Consider the following 19157-nt stretch of genomic DNA (forward strand, 5'->3'; position numbering starts at 1 on the left):
GTGCTCCACAGCACCTTCTCCGCCCTCTTCATCAGTTGACGCTGCAGACAGGGAGAAACAAAACACAGGCATCAGGGCACTGTACAATGGACACATACACACATGACAGTTGTACATGAGTGGCATTGGCAAACCTCAGACATGTCATCACAATCCCCAGCACACATGTCAATACAACTCGCACACATGAGCCATACCAAGGCCATATCGCAATTGCCACCACCATCCATACACATACAATAGCATGAGCAGCCAAAGGTGAGCCAGACATCACATGCAACACAGGAAGTGCACCACACATGTACACACACCACCACACTTGCATGCATGTGTACACCTCTGCCAAGTGTCGCACTGTTCAGACGGGCATCCACGTCACATCTGCCAATCAGGCTTCCACATACCGCTGTCACATGCATCCATGTTGCATCACTGTTGCACTCTTGTCAAATACACACACATGCACATGTACACAGTGCTGATACATGCAGCCGAAAACAACATACATGCGTGACATCACGGACATGTCTACTTACATACACATTCATCCAAACATGTGTGCCCACACAACTGCATTTGGCATGCAAGCCTACACACACAAGCACCATCCATGTCTCACACATTACAGCCCTCGCATGTGTCAGCACCACAGCCCTGTACACCCCCACCCATACTCGACCCCATTCAAACAGATGTGCAACCTGCACACTACTGAATAATCACCACACGCACTGCTCACAATCAGGATGCATGTACACTCACTGCTCGACTCCAAACGGGTCTGCTTCTCTAGGACCTGGGCGTGGAGCGCTGGGGATATGCGTTCCAGGACCCTCATCTGTTCTTCCCACAAGTGGCCCCGGCGCCCCTTGGCATCCGCTGCCTTCAAGAGGTGCCGGGCCTTGTTCAGGGTCCTGGACCTGGAGTCCTCCCAGCGCTTCTTGACATGTTGTAAGTCGCGGACTGCCACCCCCTCCGCAGTCACGATGTCAGTCCAGATCCGAGTCCGTCCTTCCTTGTCGGCGCGGGAACTTCCGAAGAGGGCATCATACTGCCCCAGGACTTGCTCCACCAGGACACCAACTTCTGTGGCACTGAAGCTGGTGCCCCTCTGCCTCTCTGGCCGGGGGTTGTCAGTGGTCCCAGATGGTGTTTGCCACGACATGACAACCCCAGAGGCGGGAGTGGGTGGGCAACTGGGTCCTGGGGCTGGGCTGTAGAGCGATGGAATCCCAGTCGGGAGTCTTCGGTTCCAGCAGGGGTGGTCACAGCAACAGCACCCCTGGCTGATGTGCAGGCAGCAAATGGCAGGGCACGTGGGCAGCAGGCAGTCAGGCAGCAGCAGGTGGGAGCGTGCTCGGGGCTCTGGGGGGCAGTAGTTCGGCCTTCTGGGCAGGAGCGTGGTCTTCCGTGTGCTTACGCGTGGCCAGCTTGATACGGAGTGATTTGGCACGTGAAAAATCTGCACGTCAGCGTGTAATTCGAGGAAAGGCCCTTAGCGCGTAAGCGCGTCTGCACGCATACGCATTTCCATTGGACAGAAAGCCCCTCAAGCTCAAGCGCCCCTGTGACGTGATGCGTACAGACGGGCATGGGCATTTCAGCGCATGTGAAAAACTGCACGTCCGCGTGTAATACGAGGAAAGAGCCCATGCGCGTAAGCGCGCGTGGAAAACTGCACGTCTGCTTGTAATACGAGGAAAGGCCCTTAGCGCGTATGCACGGCAGCACGCATATGCGATTTCATTGGACCAAAGGCCCTTAGCGCGTGAGCGCGTCTGTGACGTGACGCGCGAAGGTGTCTCCCTCATTGCACGTGATGACAGAACACACGTGGATTTCCACCAATCGCGTGTGAAAGTTCCCGGCACCCCGGAACACACGTACCCAGGCTAATCGCGTGTGGAACTTCCCGCGCACCCCGAAACACACGTACCCAGGCCAGTTGCGTGTACGCTCACTCCCCTCCGATCACACGCGATGACACTCGGACGGTATCCTAATACGGGAAACCCGCGCACGGCAAAAGACGTGCACAGGCGTCAACGCGTCTGCCACACGAAGGCAGGCGGAAGCGTCCCCGCGCACAGCATAAAAGTGCGCACAAACAACAAACGCGTATATACAGCTACGATGAATGCCCCATTTGTCGCTGCACTGATCGTGGGACACCGCAGGAGGAGGAGAATAGCCAGGGCACGCATTTTCGCACCACGGACAAGCCTTTTTGGGATGCCTGACGACCAGGTCTATGGCAGGTATAGGTTTCCACCCCATATCATCCTAGACCTGGTCAGGGAGTGGGAAGATGACCTCACATCCCCCACCCTTTGCTCCCAAGCATTGAGCCCCTTGGAGAAGCTGCTCAATGTCCTGCATTTTTTGGCCACTGGGTCATTTCAGCGGACCACTGCCATAGTGGGGGGGGGGGTCTCACAGGCCACGCAGTCACGCTGCCTACACCAGGTACTGACAATCATGACAGCGCGCCCCTCAGTCCGCAGGCACATATACATGCCCAGAACACCCGCAGAAAGGCAGGCCGTTGTCCTGGATTTTTTCAGGGTGGCACACTTCCCCAAAGTGCTCGGTGCCATAGATTGCACCCATGTGGCCCTACGTCCACCTAGGGCCATTGAGCACATCTACCGAAACCGCAAGCACTGGCATTCCATCAATGTACAGGTGGTATGTGATGCAAAGGGAATCATCACCTCTGTCTATGCAAACTACCCTGGCTCCACCCATGACAGTTTCATATACAGAATGTCCGCCCTGAGCCGGGCCCTGGAAGCTGGGCAGCATGGCGACACATGGCTCCTAGGTCAGTACAAATGCCCTTGCACATGCATGCAAGTCACACACAGACAAATATCCAAACCCTAATAATCTCAACTATTATCACCTCCCCAGGGGACAGTGCCTACCCTCTGAGCAACCACATGATGACGCCAATCCGGAACCTCACCACACCACCCCAGGTAAGATACAACGCCGCCCATATTGCAACCAGGGGCATAGTGGAGCGCACATTCGGAGTGCTCAAGTCACGTTTCCGTTCCCTTGACCGCTCTGGTGGGCAACTACTCTATGCACCACCAGTAGTGTGCAGGATCATTGTGGCAGCATGTGTCCTGCACAATGTTGCAACACGGCAGGGCGTCCCGGTGGACATGGTGGTGCCCCCACATCCCCAACCTAAGGCACAGACGCTGCCCATGGGAGGGGACAGGGCACGTGGCGAGGAAGCCCGGACCCAGCTTGTGGCCACATTTTTCACCTAAACTCCCACCCCTGCGGAGTGCACACAGGCCTGGCACATACCAGGTGACAATCGATGATGACAAATAGACAGTTAACTGTCACAACCCTACCACCCTGAGAAAGTTGCCATGGAAGTGCCACATCGTCTGCATCCCTAGCTACTTAAACACAAGCTATCCTGTGTGACCAAAAGGCACACATATGACATATGACATGATATGGGCCATACACAAGTATTCCAAGGCGCAATGAGGCAGGGAGGGGGGAACAAGGGAACACAGAGAACGGTACTACTAGGCCAGGTGTCATTGAGTGCAGGGGTAGGGGGAATGGGAAAAGTGCAAGGGGAAGGGTGGGGGGGAGTCCAGTACAGGGGAAGTAGCCCAAAAAAAATAATACATAGATCGCCTGGTGGCAACTACAAAGGTAAGTGCAGACAAGTGCTGGGAAGGGAGGGCTGTAGGGATAGAGAGACAGTACTGCAGTGCAGGGGTTGCCAGGGAGGCAGTGCAAGTGGAGAGTGGCTGGGCCAGGGACCGAGGTCGGTGAGAGTGGCCCAGTTGCAGCTCCTGTACAGTTCCAGTGGAGAATTCTGCAAGGGAGAGGCAGACAGTAAGCAGAAGCAAAGAGGAAGGTCTTGAGGTGCTTCCAGAACTGGAGATGATTCCCCTCAAGTTCAAGTCAGGCCGGAAGTCTGTTCCAGGGGGAGGGCCCTGCTGCAGAGAGAAATCTACCCCCAGCTAGTTGCTCTGAGAAGCGGATGACCCGGACATGCAAGGTGTGCATCAAACACACATGCAAAACAGGCCATGGCCATCACTGTCATGTCACTCAAACCCTCCCAAACATCAACATGACATGGCACGCAATACCCATACACCAATGCAGTAACGATAAGGTACACATTGCCATGTCCTAAATGTACAGTGGCATCGGACACTGCTGCCTGACCCGGAATCAGATGAAATGACAGACCAACAAAATCTCCCACCCAAAATAAGTCATTTCCAAATGCATTACAACAGTCGTAGACGTAACATCACAATGAATGCCTGTCTACATGCACAGTATGCATTGCAAAATCAACACTGCAGCTCATGTGTGCAGTGTCCTACTCCTGCATCACACTGCTCAGCGCACAGCACAGTGAACAGCCATTGTGTGTGATGCACACCCTGAGCATCACATCTAAGTGACAGACCACGTCAAACATCAAATTAGGCATGTACTGGATCCATGATCGGTCACAGAACATGTGCTGCCGGGACACAGTGGGCACCAGAAGGCAAACAGTGTACACGTGGATATACAAGGGTGGGAGTACATGTAGTGCATCAGAGTGCAAGTGTGTGGTTCTGCAAGGACATGCACTCCACATATGCATGTGCACTCAAGTGACCATCAGTGTTCCCTACACATCACATGTGAACATCCACCATGTGTACACCCCAGCATGTCAAACCACAACTATCCCCTCGCACCTGAAAGGAAAACACAACACATGAACAGGCATTGATCAGCAGAACACAACATGTACATAGGATACCACCATTACTATGTCAGAGTTCCCATTACACTGCAGGGCAAGGCAACTATCAACAACAACCCCCCCCTCCCTCACAAATGACCATGACCCACTGAACAACTGCACCTGAGTCATGGAGCCTCCAAACCTCAATTCCACCTGGCCACAGGATCACCTTTACCCTTCGTCACCATCTTCCACCTTGTGTGTAAAAAGATGCCTGAACCCTCAGAATCCACACTCATTTCCAAAATCACAAAATCTAAGGCATAAAAACGAACCCGAACACCCTCCAGTAGATGACTTGACGTAGCAGTACCTCACAAAGGCCAAGTACTACCACAATGATGCAACAACCAAGGTAGCACAGCAAAATAATGTCACGACAGGATGTGAGACATGTGTGGTACATGACATAGGATGATGCACCATGAATGGATGTGTACTGTCACAGGTCCCCTGTACAGGCGCTGGAGTGTCACGAAACAACCACCCCCACCATTTCCCGGGTGCCTGTAAGGTCAAACTCACACAGGCCCCTGAGACCCTGGTGGGGAATGAGGTTCAGGGATATGCAGTCGGGACAGGTGTTGACACACTGGATGACTGGAATGAGTGGCAGGAGAGGGGAGGAGGAATGCCACATGAAACTAGGGAATGCACAAAATTGTACAACCTGCATGAACACATACACAATCCAAACAAACTTGGACATCATTGTCATGGCCTTCTGTAGTCCAGGCTCAGGAGTGGTACGAACCAACCACCCCCTCTAAGGTTTTGGCGCCTGCAAGTTCGGGGCTTACACAGGCATCCGCAACCCCAGTGGGGAAAGAGGGTCGGGGAACGTTGCTTGGATAGGCACGGGAAGCAGGAACACCGGGTAGAGGGTACAGGTTTCAAAATTGCATAGGATCACGGGTGATTAGGGAGAAAAAAACATACCAAATTGAACCACACATACATCCATGCATCAGTACACTCCCCAGCAAGCCTATGCAGAGCAGTTCGTAAGAAAAACAACAAGACACTTAGCTCTGGTTTTGAGTGCTGGCCTCCTGCCTGTGCACTCTCAGGTCCGGTTACAGGAGCACTGCAATGCTGCAAAGAGAGCCACAGTCAACAACCTGTACGTGTCAATTACACAAAAACACAACACCAAACATGCCCCATAGCAACAAACTACTCTACAAACAGACAATCTGTGGTTGATGCTTCGTACCCATATATAACATCACCCCTGTGACGGGTCATACACAGTCAATGCAGTAAGGCAGCCGCTGGTGGGTGCGTGGCAAATGGAACACCAATGTGTCACAATTCACACAACATGCAATGTTCCCTGGGTAAGCAGACAGACCCATATAGCAAGCCATGACTACAGAGCAAGTTGCGTACCACCATGACCGAAACAAAGTTGGCAGTGCATTTATCATGAAGTACGTGGAAAAGACATGCACTGCACCCAAGTATGTCCCTTGCTGTATGTCCCTGTGAGCTGCCCCTTTCCATGTCTCGGAAGGCTACATGGTTGATACAAGTGGCTCAATGGACCTTGGTGTACCGGAGGGTATGTGCCACTGCCCCTGCATGTGTCCCAGACAACCCTACTATCAACAGCCATCAGTCCACAAACACATCTGAGCTGCATTGTGTGCTTCAACACCAATATTCGTCTAAGCTCACCCTCAGTGCTGTGACTAAGCCTGCATGTGCAACTCGCCTGGTGCAAGCTTTGCTGTGTCGTGGCCCCCCTGTGATGCTCACCTTGCCTGGAGTTCCTTGGAACATGTAAGCAGTTCTAGGATGTGGGTCTGCAATCACTGTGCCTCTGCTTGTGCACACATGTGCATGTGGGCACCAACAAACGGGTCCAGAATTCCGTCGTCCAATGTGCCATGTCTGCTGGCAAAGGTGCTCTGGAGGCTCATCGCCCTGCAGAAAGGGCATGAAACACATGATTAATGCTTCAAAGTCATCTGTGTGTGTCTCATCAGGCATCTCATTACTTGACCATGTCAGAGAGTCACATCACAAATCACACCATCAGTCCGTCTTTCACCTCCAAAGTGTGGAACACTATCTACAGCATGAATTGCAATAAGCACATGTACAGGAAAGATATGAAACATACTACACAATGCATAGCAATCAATGTCCACATTAATCATGACACACCCCATCTAGCAAAAGCTGAACAGTGGACAATGACACCTAAATCATCCCCACTAGGGGTGTCAACACAAGTCACACAGCACCAGACATGCCACAGATATGACAGTCCAAAGCCCTTGTGTAAAATTCTGTAACACCGAACCATCCTTGCGAGCCCATGGATAAGGGAGGCAGGAGTGGCATATGTGAGTCAAGGAACCCAAGCAGCAAACACATACACAAGACAACCATGAAGGGCCCAGCTGGAACAGATAGTGGATGCCTTCAAAAGCCACAAAGCACTGCACCGTCACATGAAAGCACAATAGACTAGCAATTTTAAACTAAATCAACTAATTACACTAACTATGGAAAACCTACATTACCTATTTAAACTAACTATCAAACAGAAACTTAACTAACTAAACTAAAAGAAAAATCAAAAATGGCCACATACGACCCGGGGGGGAGGGGAGGCACCCAGGAGGGGGGAGGTACAGGGTGCTGCTCAACATCCACATGCGATGATGCTGAGCCAAAAAAAAAAATCCTCCATGGGCTCAACGCCTGCACAGCACGACCTATGTGGGAGATAGATGGTCGTCCGAGTCTGGCTCATCCTGGAAAGGAGGACGTGGCACAGTAGCCTGGCCATGCCTAGCCGCAGCTTGCCCCTCGTCGGCAGCAAGTCTGCCGCACAGGTGAGCCTGGTTCTGTGTGGCGATGTGACGTAGGTCTGCATGCAGAACCTCCCGTGATACACGTGCTTCCTCTTGCAAGGTAGCACGTGTAACACGGAGTTCCTCCTGCAAGGCCTGGCTGGACAACCGCTGCACCTCCCGGCAAGCCTGTAGCTCAGCCGAGATGGTACGCTCAAGCTGTGCAAACCTCTCCTCTGCCTCTGGGACATCATAAGGACACCCAGAGTGGATCTGAGGGAAGCATACTCCTCCCTCAGGGCATCCATGTGCGCCTCTGCGTGAGCAGCAATTGCTTGATGCAGAGACAACATTTCAGCCTGGCGTGCCCTGTCTGAGGCCGCCATGCCCAGCCTGAGCGAGCGGGCCGTGGACCGTGCCGCCTGCTGCTGGAGAAGCACCTGCCTAGCAGTGGGGAGCACAGATCGGGCCACACGCTCCATGCTCTCAGCGATGTTCTCCATTACTGCCCCCTGCCGTTCGGAATTGGCAGTCATGTCTTGCTCCCACTCAGTATACAGCGGTTGCACGCGGCGACCGCGTTGCCGGGCTTGACCCCTGCGGGACCCAAGGACCGGGGGTCCTCGCTGTGTTGGCACCGCCTGCGGCTGCACGACTACATGCCCCCGTCGACGTGATGTCCCAGGCACATCAGTGACTGGTGTGGAGGGTGACCCTGCGTCCCGATCCACCACGGGCGGAGGAACCAAGACTGTCTGATCCCTCAGTGCAGGTGTCGCAGACAGAGGAGTGTCCACATCAGAATCACTCACCCCTGACACATGGACTTGATGCTCATCCAACTCAACATGGACGTCAGCGTCGTCATCAAGGCTGGACTCATAGGCAGCCAGAGAAAAGATGGACTGCAGCACTTGGGGGTTTTCGTGGCCTACCACCCCACGACCCCCACTAGTGCCGGGTTGATGTGGTGTTACCAACCCTGTGTCTGGCATGACAACACCATCCTCTGCCTCCATTGCATCATCACCTGAAAAATAGAGAGAAAAAGGTCAATACACATGTCAGAAGCACACGACACACACACACCGACAGCAAAGGCATCCGGCAGACATGTGACACACAACATATGACCTGGCATGCATGCTGGGTATACTTTGAATAGCTTCTGTGATCAGACCTGTTGAAAGGTGGCAGTTTCCATGGAAGTGGGTCTATGCAGTGCAGAAAATGTGTACGCCACTCACTACCTACATGTACAAGCACTACATGGTGTGTGCCAGGAAATGTGAAGGCAGTGCAATGTCAAATTCAGACATCACGTGCATTGTGCATTCAATGTGTACCATGTCCAGAAGCCAAGCACCCCTCCACCCCAGTACCAAAGCAGGGATGCCTAGCATGGTATCAAAAGGCTGACCATACACCTGTGTATTGACAGGCAGTGTTGACTGGCATCAACAGCTTAATGTGATTCAAATTACAACACTGCAAATGATGCTGGGACAGTGGGCAGGACACATGATGGAAACTCCGGAGGCCGCCCACGTGTGAAGAAGACACACAAGAGTTGGACAGAGTCATTGGCCATTGAACAGGCTGAGGCCTGTGAGCCACACAGATTGTCAGAGCCTAAACATGTGTGCAACGCAGGACTGAGCCACAGTTGCCATGGGAAGGCTGATGAGATGGCAGGCAATGTATGTAACCAAGGAATTATATTACAGTGATCATTCAGTCAAGGACACATAGGGGCATGCGTGCAATGCACATGGATCATGAATGGGCACTCATGTCCCTGCGGGACATCTGACCCATGCACAGTACAAGTGAGATACCCTGCATCGAGTACTAAGGCTGTACCACACGGCATATGTCTGGCAGATTCTACGATGGAAGTTAGCATCTACACAGGACACATGAACAAGAAAGTACACATTGGCAAGATTGAAGCAGACCAGTGCAAAGGTGGAACTGGGGTGCAGAGTGGCGGAGGAGGGGCAAGGGAGCATGCCTACATGGAGTCCCGCATGCAGGCAGAGGAGACATGCATGACGGTAGCATTGCATTACTTACACATCAGAACCATGTACACGTCACATGTAGCAGCAATCATGCACAACACATCCCAAAAGTGAAACACACACGTCCTCAACAAACACGCATCAACACTCACTGGACTGGGCATCAAAGTCCAGCTTCTCTCCCACTCCTTCGACCAATTCAGGTGGTATGAACTCCGCAACGAGAGCCTCATGCGGAGTGAGTTCTTCCTCCTCTGGTGCAGGCCCACCGCCAGTCACCAGAGTCAAGTTGTAATTTGAGGCACGCTTCGCCTTAGTGCAACGCTTGATGTCATTCCAACGCTTTTTGCACTCCTGCGCCGTCCGCACCTCATGGCCGAATGAACTGACATGTTCCGCAACATGCTTCCAGTGGGTGTCACCTTGGGCAGCCGTGGTCTGACTATTGGCACCCACTAGCATGTCACGGCTGTGGCCCCGCACGTAGTCCACGAGGAAGTCCAGTTCCTGCTTACAGAAAGGCTTCTTCCTCGATGTGCAGGAGGTCGTGGCTGTGTGTGGGGTCCCAGCCTGTGCTGCAGGTGCAACCTTCCTCCTCTTGGACTGTGGCGCAGACCCTGGCTGGCTAATGCCGCCCTGACCAGTATGGCCAGTGGGTTCGGTGGATTGAGCCAAGGGAGTGGCAGGTGGAGGGATGACCAAAGGCCTGACTTGTGTCAGTGGCAGCTGGGTGCCCACTAATGGACCCTGCGCAGCAACATCAGCTGTGGCAGGGTCATTGACCGCAACGGTCCTGGTTGGCAGACTCACAACCGGGGTGCTGTTGGGTGCATCTGCCCCTGCACTTGCCAACACCCGGCTGTTCGGGGCAGCAGATGACATGACTGCCCCAGGGACACGTGTCTTGGTCTGAGCAGCCCGGCCTGCGCCTATGGTTTCCCCCCTGGCCTGTTGGAGATCTACCAAGGGCTCTTCAAGTGCCAACGCAGCCTGCGCTGGCAGACCCTGAGCTTGGGTGGCGGTGTCCACAGCTGCACCTGCAGCTACCACTACCCTTGGGCCCGTGGCAGTTGATGGAACGGACTGCCGGGTCATATGGGTGCCAGTGCCAGATGCAGGAGCTGCATCCACCGGAACCACAGGGGGTGGTGGCATGCTTGCACCGACACATGGCACAACATTGTGCTCAAGTGGCGCACCCCTGCCTCTTCCCCCTCTGTGGCTGCCCTGGACACCCTGGAGTCCCCCTACTCACTGGTCACCATGGCCACGTCCCCGACCACGCCCGCCACGAGGAGTACGCCCAGCTGAGGCGCCCCTCACCTTTGGTGGCCTCCCAACCATGGCACAGATGTAGTAGTGCTGGCACAGATGGAGTGGTGCCAATGGGAGGTGTACACCACAATTGCCCTGGGCACCGGGGTGAAGAGGGTGGGAAGCAAGATGTTAACAGCCCCCCTGCACCTGCAAGGCTATATGTGACCCCGGTGATGTGGTGACGGGTCACGCAATGCTCAGGCACCCCAAAACTGCAGTAAAACCGTGCACGCAACCCTGCAGCCTACGTGCGTGGATTCAACCTCCCGCAGTACGCGGTGGCACCCAGTAACACGAATAACGCGTACGCGTGGGACACGCAGGCTACTATGACATTGAAAATGGGTGCGATACACAGGGGCACCCGCAGTGGGAAAAAGAGCGTGTGCGACTCACCGTCTGACTAGCGCGATGCAGAAAAACACGCGTAGCCAATACCCCTGCCAAAAGAAGAGATACGTCCTTGATAGCTGTGAAGTTGTGATGGCGCGCGAAACAACAGGAAGCAGCAACACACGTCGGTCTCCACGAAAGGCACGTACAGCGAACTGCTGGGCCCGCTCACCTTTAACCCGTGCTGAGGGAAACGCACGCGCGCGTCACGTCACTTACGCGCATGGGCCCTTTCCTCGTATTACATGCGGACGTGCAGTTTTTCACGCGCGCTTACGCGCATGGGCCCTTTCCTCGTATTACACGCGGACGTGCAGTTTCCACGCGCGCTTACGCGCATGGGCCCTTTCCTCGTATTACACGCGGACGTGCAGTTTCCACGCGCGCTTACGCGCATGGGCCCTGTCCTCGTAATACACGCGGACGTGCAGTTTTTCACGCGCGCTGAAATGCCCATGCACGTCTGTACGCGTCACGTCACAGGGGCGCTTGCGCTTGAGGGGCCTTCTGTCCAATGGAAATGGGTATGCGTGCAGACGCGCTTATGCGCTAAGGGCCTTTCCTCGAATTACACGCTGACGTGCAGATTTTTCACGTGCCAAATCACTCCGTATCAAGCTGGCCACGCGTAAGCACACGGAAGACCACGCTCCTGCCCAGAAGGCCGAACTACTGCCCCCCAGAGCCCTGAGCACGCTCCCACCTGCCATCTGCTGCTGCCTGACTGCCTGCTGCCCACGTGCCCTGCCATTTGCTGCCTGCACATCAGCCAGGGGTGCTGTTGCTGTGACCACCCCTGCTGGAACCGAAGACTCCAGACTGGGATTCCATCGCTCCACAGCCCAGCCCCAGGACCCAGTTGCCCACCCACTCCTGCCTCTGGGGTTGTCATGTCGGGGCAAACACCATCTGGGACCACTGACAACCCCGGGCCAGAGAGGCAGAGGGGCACCAGCTTCAGTGCCACCGAAGTTGGTGTCCTGGTGGAGCAAGTCCTGGGGCAGTATGATGCCCTCTTCGGAAGTTCCTGCGCCGACAAGGAAGGACGGACTCGGATCTGGACTGACATCGTGACTGCCATCAACGTGGAGGGGGTGGCAGTCCACGACTTACAACATGTCAAGAAGCGCTGGGAGGACTTCAGGTCCAGGACCCTGAACAAGGCCCGGCGCCTCTTGAAGGCAGCGGATGCCAAGGGGCGCCGGGGCCACTTGTCGGAAGAACAGATGAGGGTCCTGGAACGCATATCCCCAGCGCTCCACGTCCAGGTCCTTGAGAAGCAGACCCGTCTGGAGTCGAGCGGTGAGTGTACATTCATCCTGATTGTGAGCAGTGCGTTTGGTGATTATTCAGTAGTGTGCAGGTTGCACATCTGTTTGTATGGGGTCGAGTATGGGTGGGGGTGTACAGGGCCGTGGGGCTAACACATGCGAGGGCTGTAATGTGTGAGACATGGATGGTGCTTGTGTGTGTAGGCTTGCATGCCAAATGCAGTTGTGTGGGCACAGATGTTTGGATGAATGTGTATGTAAGTAGACATGTCCGTGATGTCACGCATGTATGTTGTTTTCGGCTGCATGTATCAGCACTGTGTACATGTGCATGTGTGTGTATTTGACAAGGGTGCAACAGTGATGCAATATGGATGCATGTGACAGCGGTATGTGGAAGCCTGATTGGCAGATGTGACATGGATGCCCGTCTGAACAGTGCGACACTTGGCAGAGGTGTACACATGCATGCAAGTGTGGTGGTGTGTGTACATGTGTGGTGCACTTCCTGTGTTGCATGTGATGTCTGGCTCACCTTTGGCTGCTCATGCTGTTGTATGTGTATGGATGGTGGTGGCAGTTGCGATATGGCTGTGGTATGGCTCATGTGTGCGAGTTGTAATGACATGTGTGTTGGGGATTGTGATGACATGTCTGAGGTTTGCCAATGCCACTCATGTACAACTGTCATGTGTGTATGTGTCCATTGTACAGTGCCCTGATGCCTGTGTTTCGTTTCTCCCTGTCTGCAGCGTCAACTGATGAAGAGGGCGGAGAAGGTGCTGTGGAGCACAGCGGCGGGGATCCCACCGCCAACCGGAGACGCAAAGCCCGGCTCCCCTCCCAGGTTGTCATCTCGTCGGGGAGTGAGGAGTCCGGTGCCACGTCCCAGGCCGCAGCTGCCGGGGGGAGGTCCAAGAGGCGGAGGTTGGAGTTGGACTCCTCGGCAGCAGAAGGGGCAGCTGGGACCCCACAGGGCCCAACAGGGTAAGATGGCACGGAGTCATCCAGGTTGGTGGGGGGTTTGGTGGAGGAGGAGGCCGTGCAAGCACCAGAGACGGGGTCTGGAGGTGGGGATCCCACTGGTGCTAGTGGTGCAGTGCAGGACCAGGGACAGGAGGCAGCACAGGCCGCCGCGGAGGTGCCTGTGTGCAATCCTGTCCCTGATCCTGTCCCTGCATCATCTTGCACCAGCAGGGATGCCTACGTCCAGACCCGTTTTCAGGCAGGGGATGAGCTCACGTCAACTGGCCTTCCTCTGCCTGCGGACGTGGCTATCCAGGTCCGGGTTGAGCCTGTCCTGGCTGGTGTGGCGTTGCGTCAACGGGCCATGCGAGGTGACCTGCAGTCTTTTCATGAAGAGACTGCAAGTCATCTTGAATGGCTCGTTGACCACGTCAGCCTGCTGGGACAGGTCACCCAGGCCGGATTCCTCCGTCTGATGGGGCTTGCTCCGACCCCCTCCTCAACTGGACCCCCTACGCACCAGTCATCCTCTGTGCCATCTTCCCACCCATCAGTCACCTGGGTGCCCTGTGGAGCTGCCTCTGACGGTGCGGCCAGGCTGGTGGAGGAGGCATCCCTGCCACAGTCGGGAGTCGGACGTCCAGCAGGGGTGGCCACATCAACGACTGCACCCCAGCCGGCGGAGGATGTGTAGGCAGCAGGAGGCAGTGCACGGGCAGAGGCACAGCAGCAGCAGCAACGTGGTGGGAGCCATGAAGGCTCGGGGCCTTCAACATCGGAGGGGCAGGCATCGGCCGGAGGGCAGGAGGACCCAGGACAGAGAGTGTCTTCCGTGTGGCAGCGGTTGGGCCACTCCATAGATGCGGAGCGGCAGCGGGCGGAAGAGGCACGACTCACAATGGTCAGGGCGGAGAACTCCATGCGGAGGGCCCTGAGGCGGGCCGAGTGCCTCGAGGCAATCCGCAGGGGTTTGGAGGTGGAGACGTCGATGGCCCTGCGGACCCTCGGGGCCATGGAGGAGGACCGCCTCCGGGACATTGAGGAGGAGTTCGATGATGCCCTGGCACGGGACATCCACAAGTGAGCCGTGAAACTAGCCCGCTGCCCTTGTACATAGTTATGTAGGTAGTGTTAGGTTTCATTTTTGTTTTTATTTTATTTGGACCTTTCGGAAATTGGCCACATTTTTGTATATAGTTTATTTTATTAGTTAGTGTAGTTAGATAGGTTTCCTTTATTTTGTTGGGATAATGGACCCTGGCTTGTTCCCATGTACATAGTTCGCAGCTGGATTGTATTTTTTTTTCACTTTTTAACCATGGAGCAATGGCTTTCTTTTTTATTTCCCATTGGATTTTGTTTTGTGGACATTGACTTTGGACAACATTACTTTGGAGTTTTATTTTTGGTTTTGCTTTTTTTAACGGACATGCTTCTTTTCATTTTTGTACATTCACGTTTCTGTTTCTTCATTTTTTATTCTATTTATGTTTCCTTTAATACATATTTTTTTTGTTGAACTTCAATGTGTGGTATCTCATTGGTTTCATGCATTTCATGATATGTGTTTTGAGATTCACTGACACCCATTGGGTGTATGTGAGGGAAATGTGTTTGTTTCGGAACTTGCAATTGGTGTTCTGTGATGTAATTGCAAATTATGAGTGGGTGGATGCAATACTTGGGTGGGTGTTTTGCATTTGGAGGCTGACCATAGGGACCAGGGATCTAGATTGTGATGACATGTTGGCTGGGGAACATGAGTTTCACATGGGTGGGGGCCTGCTGGCAGGTGCCCCACAGTGCTGGGGGGTGGGGGTGGTGAGAACATGAGTTGGACATGGGTGGGGGCCTGCTGGCAGGTGCCTCACAGTGTTGGGGGTGGGGGTGGTGGTGAACATGAGTTGGACATGGGTGGGGGCCTGCTGGCAGGTGCCCCACAGTGCTGGGGGGTGGGGGTGGTGTGAGACATGGGTGGGGGCCTGGTGGAGGCTGCCCCTGCACTGCAGGGGGGTGGGGGTGGTGGGAGACATGGGTGGGGGCCTGGTGGTGGGTGCCCCTGCACTGCTGGGGTGTGGGGGTGGTGGGAGACATGGGTGGGGGCCTGGTGGAGGCTACCCCTGGTGACTGGGGGTGGGGGTGGTGGGAGACATGGGTGGGGGCCTGGTGATGGGTGCCCCTGGTGGCTGGGGGTTGGGGGTGGTGGGAGACATGGGTGGGGGCCTGGTGGTGGGTGCCCTTGCACTGCTGGGGGGTGGGGGTGGTGGGGGTGGTGGGGAACATGAGTTGGACATGGGTGGGGGCCTGCTGGCAGGTGCCCCACAGTGCTGGGGCGTGGGGGTGGTGGGAGACATGGGTGGGGGCCTGGTGGTGGGTGCCCCTGATGGCTGGGGGGTGGGGGTGGTGGGAGACATGGGTGGGGGCCTGGTGGTGGGTGCCCCTGCACTGCTGGGGGGTGGGGGTGGTGGGGAACATGAGTTGGACATGGGTGGGGGCCTGCTGGCAGGTGCCCCACAGTGCTGGGGGGTGGGGGTGGTGGGGAACATGAGTTGGACATGGGTGGGGGCCTGCTGGCAGGTGCCCCACAGTGCTGGGGGGTGGGGGTGGTGGGGAACATGAGTTGGACATGGGTGGGGGCCTGCTGGCAGGTGCCCCACAGTGCTGGGGGGTGGGGGTGGTGGGAGACATGAGTTGGAAATAGGTGGGGGCCTGGTGGAGGCTGCCCCTGCACTGCTGGGGGTGGGGATGGTGGGAGACATGGGTGGGGGCCTGGTGGTGGGTGCCCCTGCACTGCTGGGGGGTGGGGGTGGTGGGGAACATGAGTTGGACATGGGTGGAGGCCTGCTGGCAGGTGCCCCACAGTGCTGGGGGGTGGGGGCGGTGGGAGACATGGGTGGGGGCCTGGTGGTGGGTGCCCCTGCACTGCTGGGGGGTGGGGGTGGTGGGGAACATGAGTTGGACATGGGTGAGGTCCTGCTGGCAGGTGCCCCACAGTGCTGGGGGGTGGGGGTGGTGGGAGACATGGGTGGGGCCTGGTGGTGGGTGCCCCTGCACTGCTGGGGGGTGGGGGTGGTGGGGAACATGAGTTGGACATGGGTGGGGGCCTGCTGGCAGGTGCCCCACAGTGCTGGGGGGTGGGGGTGGTGGGGAACATGAGTTGGACATGGGTGGGGGCCTGCTGGCAGGTGCCCAACAGTGCTGGGGGGTGGGGGTGGTGGGGAACATGAGTTGGACATGGGTGGGGGCCTGCTGGCAGGTGCACCACAGTGCTGGGGGGTGGTGGGAGACATGAGTTGGAAATGGGTGGGGGCCTGGTGGGGGCTGCCCCTGCACTGCTGGGGGGTTTGGGTGGTGGGAGACATGGGTGGGGGCCTGGTGGTGGGTGCCCCTGCACTGCTGGGGGGTGGTGGTGGTGGGAGACATGGGTGGGGGCCTGGTGGAGGCTGCCCCTGGTGACTGGGGGGTGGGGGTGGTGGGAGACATGGGTGGGGGCCTGGTGGAGGCTGCCCCTGGTGGCTGGGGGGTGGGGGTGGTGTGAGACATGGGTGGGGGCCTGGTGGAGGCTGCCCCTGCACTGCTGGGGGGTGGGGGTGGTGGGAGACATGGGTGGGGGCCTGGTGGAGGCTGCCCCTGGTGGCTGGGGGGTGGGGGTGGTGGGGAACATGAGTTGGACATGGGTGGGGGGCCTGCTGGCAGGTGCCCCACAGTGCTGGGGGGTGGGGGTGGTGGGGAACATGAGTTGGACATGGGTGGGGGCCTGCTGGCAGGTGCCCCACAGTGCTGGGGGGTGGGGGTGGTAGGGAACATGAGTTGGACATGGGTGGGGGCCTGCTGGCAGGTGCAGCACAGTGCTGGGGGGTGGGGGTGGTGGGAGACATGAGTTGGAAATGGGTGGGGGCCTGGTGGAGGCTGCCCCTGCACTGCTGGGGGGTGGGGGTGGTGGGAGACATGGGTGGGGGCCTGGTGGAGGCTGCCCCTGCACTGCTGGGGGGTGGGGGTGGTGGGAGACATGGGTGGGGGCCTGGTGGAGGCTGCCCCTGGTGGCTGGGAGGTGGGGGTGGTGGGAGACATGGGTGGGGGCCTGGTGGAGGCTGCCCCTGCACTGCTGGGGGGTGGGGGTGGTGGGAGACATGGGTGGGGGCCTGGTGGAGGCTGCCCCTGGTGGCTGGGGGGTGGGGGTGGTGGGGAACATGAGTTGGACATGGGTGGGGGCCTGCTGGCAGGTGCCCCACAGTGCTGGGGGGTGGGGGTGGTGGAGAACATGAGTTGGACATGGGTGGGGGCCTGCTGGCAGGTGCACCACAGTGCTGGGGGGTGGGGGTGGTGGGAGACATGAGTTGGAAATGGGTGGGGGCCTGGTGGAGGCTGCCCCTGCACTGCTGGGGGGTGGGGGTGGTGGGAGACATGGGTGGGGGCCTGGTGGAGGCTGCCCCTGCACTGCTGGGGGGTGGGGGTGGTGGGAGAAATGGGTGGGGGCCTGGTGGAGGCCTGGTGGCTGGGGGGTGGGGGTGGTGGGAGACATGGGTGGGGGCCTTGTGGAGGCTGCCCCTGCACTGCTGGGGGGTGGGGGTGGTGGGAGACATGGGTGGGGGCCTGCTGGAGGCTGCCCCTGGTGGCTGGGGTGTGGGGGTGGTGGGGAACATGAGTTGTACATGGGTGGGGGCCTGCTGGCAGGTGCCCCACAGTGCTGGGGGGTGGGGGTGGTGGGGAACATGAGTTGGACATGGGTGGGGGCCTGCTGGCAGGTGCACCACAGTGCTGGGGGGTGGGGGTGGTGGGAGACATGAGTTGGAAATGGGTGGGGGCCTGGTGGAGGCTGCCCCTGCACTGCTGGGGGGTGGAGGGGGTGGGAGACATGGGTGGGGGCCTGGTGGAGGCTGCCCCTGCACTGCTGGGGGGTGGGGGTGGTGGGAGACATGGGTTGGGCCTGGTGGAGGCTGCCCCTGGTGGCTGGGGGGTGGGGGTGGTGGGAGACATGGGTGGGGGCCTGGTGGAGGCTGCCCCTGCACTGCTGGGGGGTGGGGGTGGTGGGAGACATGGGTGGGGGCCTGGTGGAGGCTGCCCCTGGTGGCTGGGGGGTGGGGGTGGTGGGGAACATGAGTTGGACATGGGTGGGGGCCTGCTGGCAGGTGCCCCACAGTGCTGGGGGGTGGGGGTGGCGGGGAACATGAGTTGGACATGGGTGGGGGCCTACTGGCAGGTGCCCCACAGTGCTGGGGGGTGGGGGTGGTGGGGAACATGAGTTGGACATGGGTGGGGGCCTGCTGGCAGGTGCCCCACAGTGCTGGGGGGTGGGGGTGCTAGGAGACATGGGTGGGGGCCTGGTGGAGGCTGCCCCTGGTGGCTGGGGGGTGGGGGTGGTCGGGAACATGAGTTGGACATGGGTGGGGGCCTGCTGGCAGGTGCCCCACAGTGCTGGGAGCTGGGGGTGGTGGGAGACATGGGTGGGGGCCTGGTGGTGGGTGCTCCTAGTGGCTGGGGGGTGGTGGTGGTGGGAGACATGGCTGAGGGCCTGGTGGTGGGCGCCCCTGCACTGCTGGCGGGTGGGGGTGCTGGGAGACATGGGTGGGGCCTGGTGGAGGGT

The sequence above is a fragment of the Ambystoma mexicanum genome, chromosome 10 (assembly GCF_040938575.1).
Source record: "Ambystoma mexicanum isolate Mex_15411 chromosome 10, UKY_AmexF1_1, whole genome shotgun sequence".
NCBI lineage: Eukaryota > Metazoa > Chordata > Amphibia > Caudata > Ambystomatidae > Ambystoma > Ambystoma mexicanum.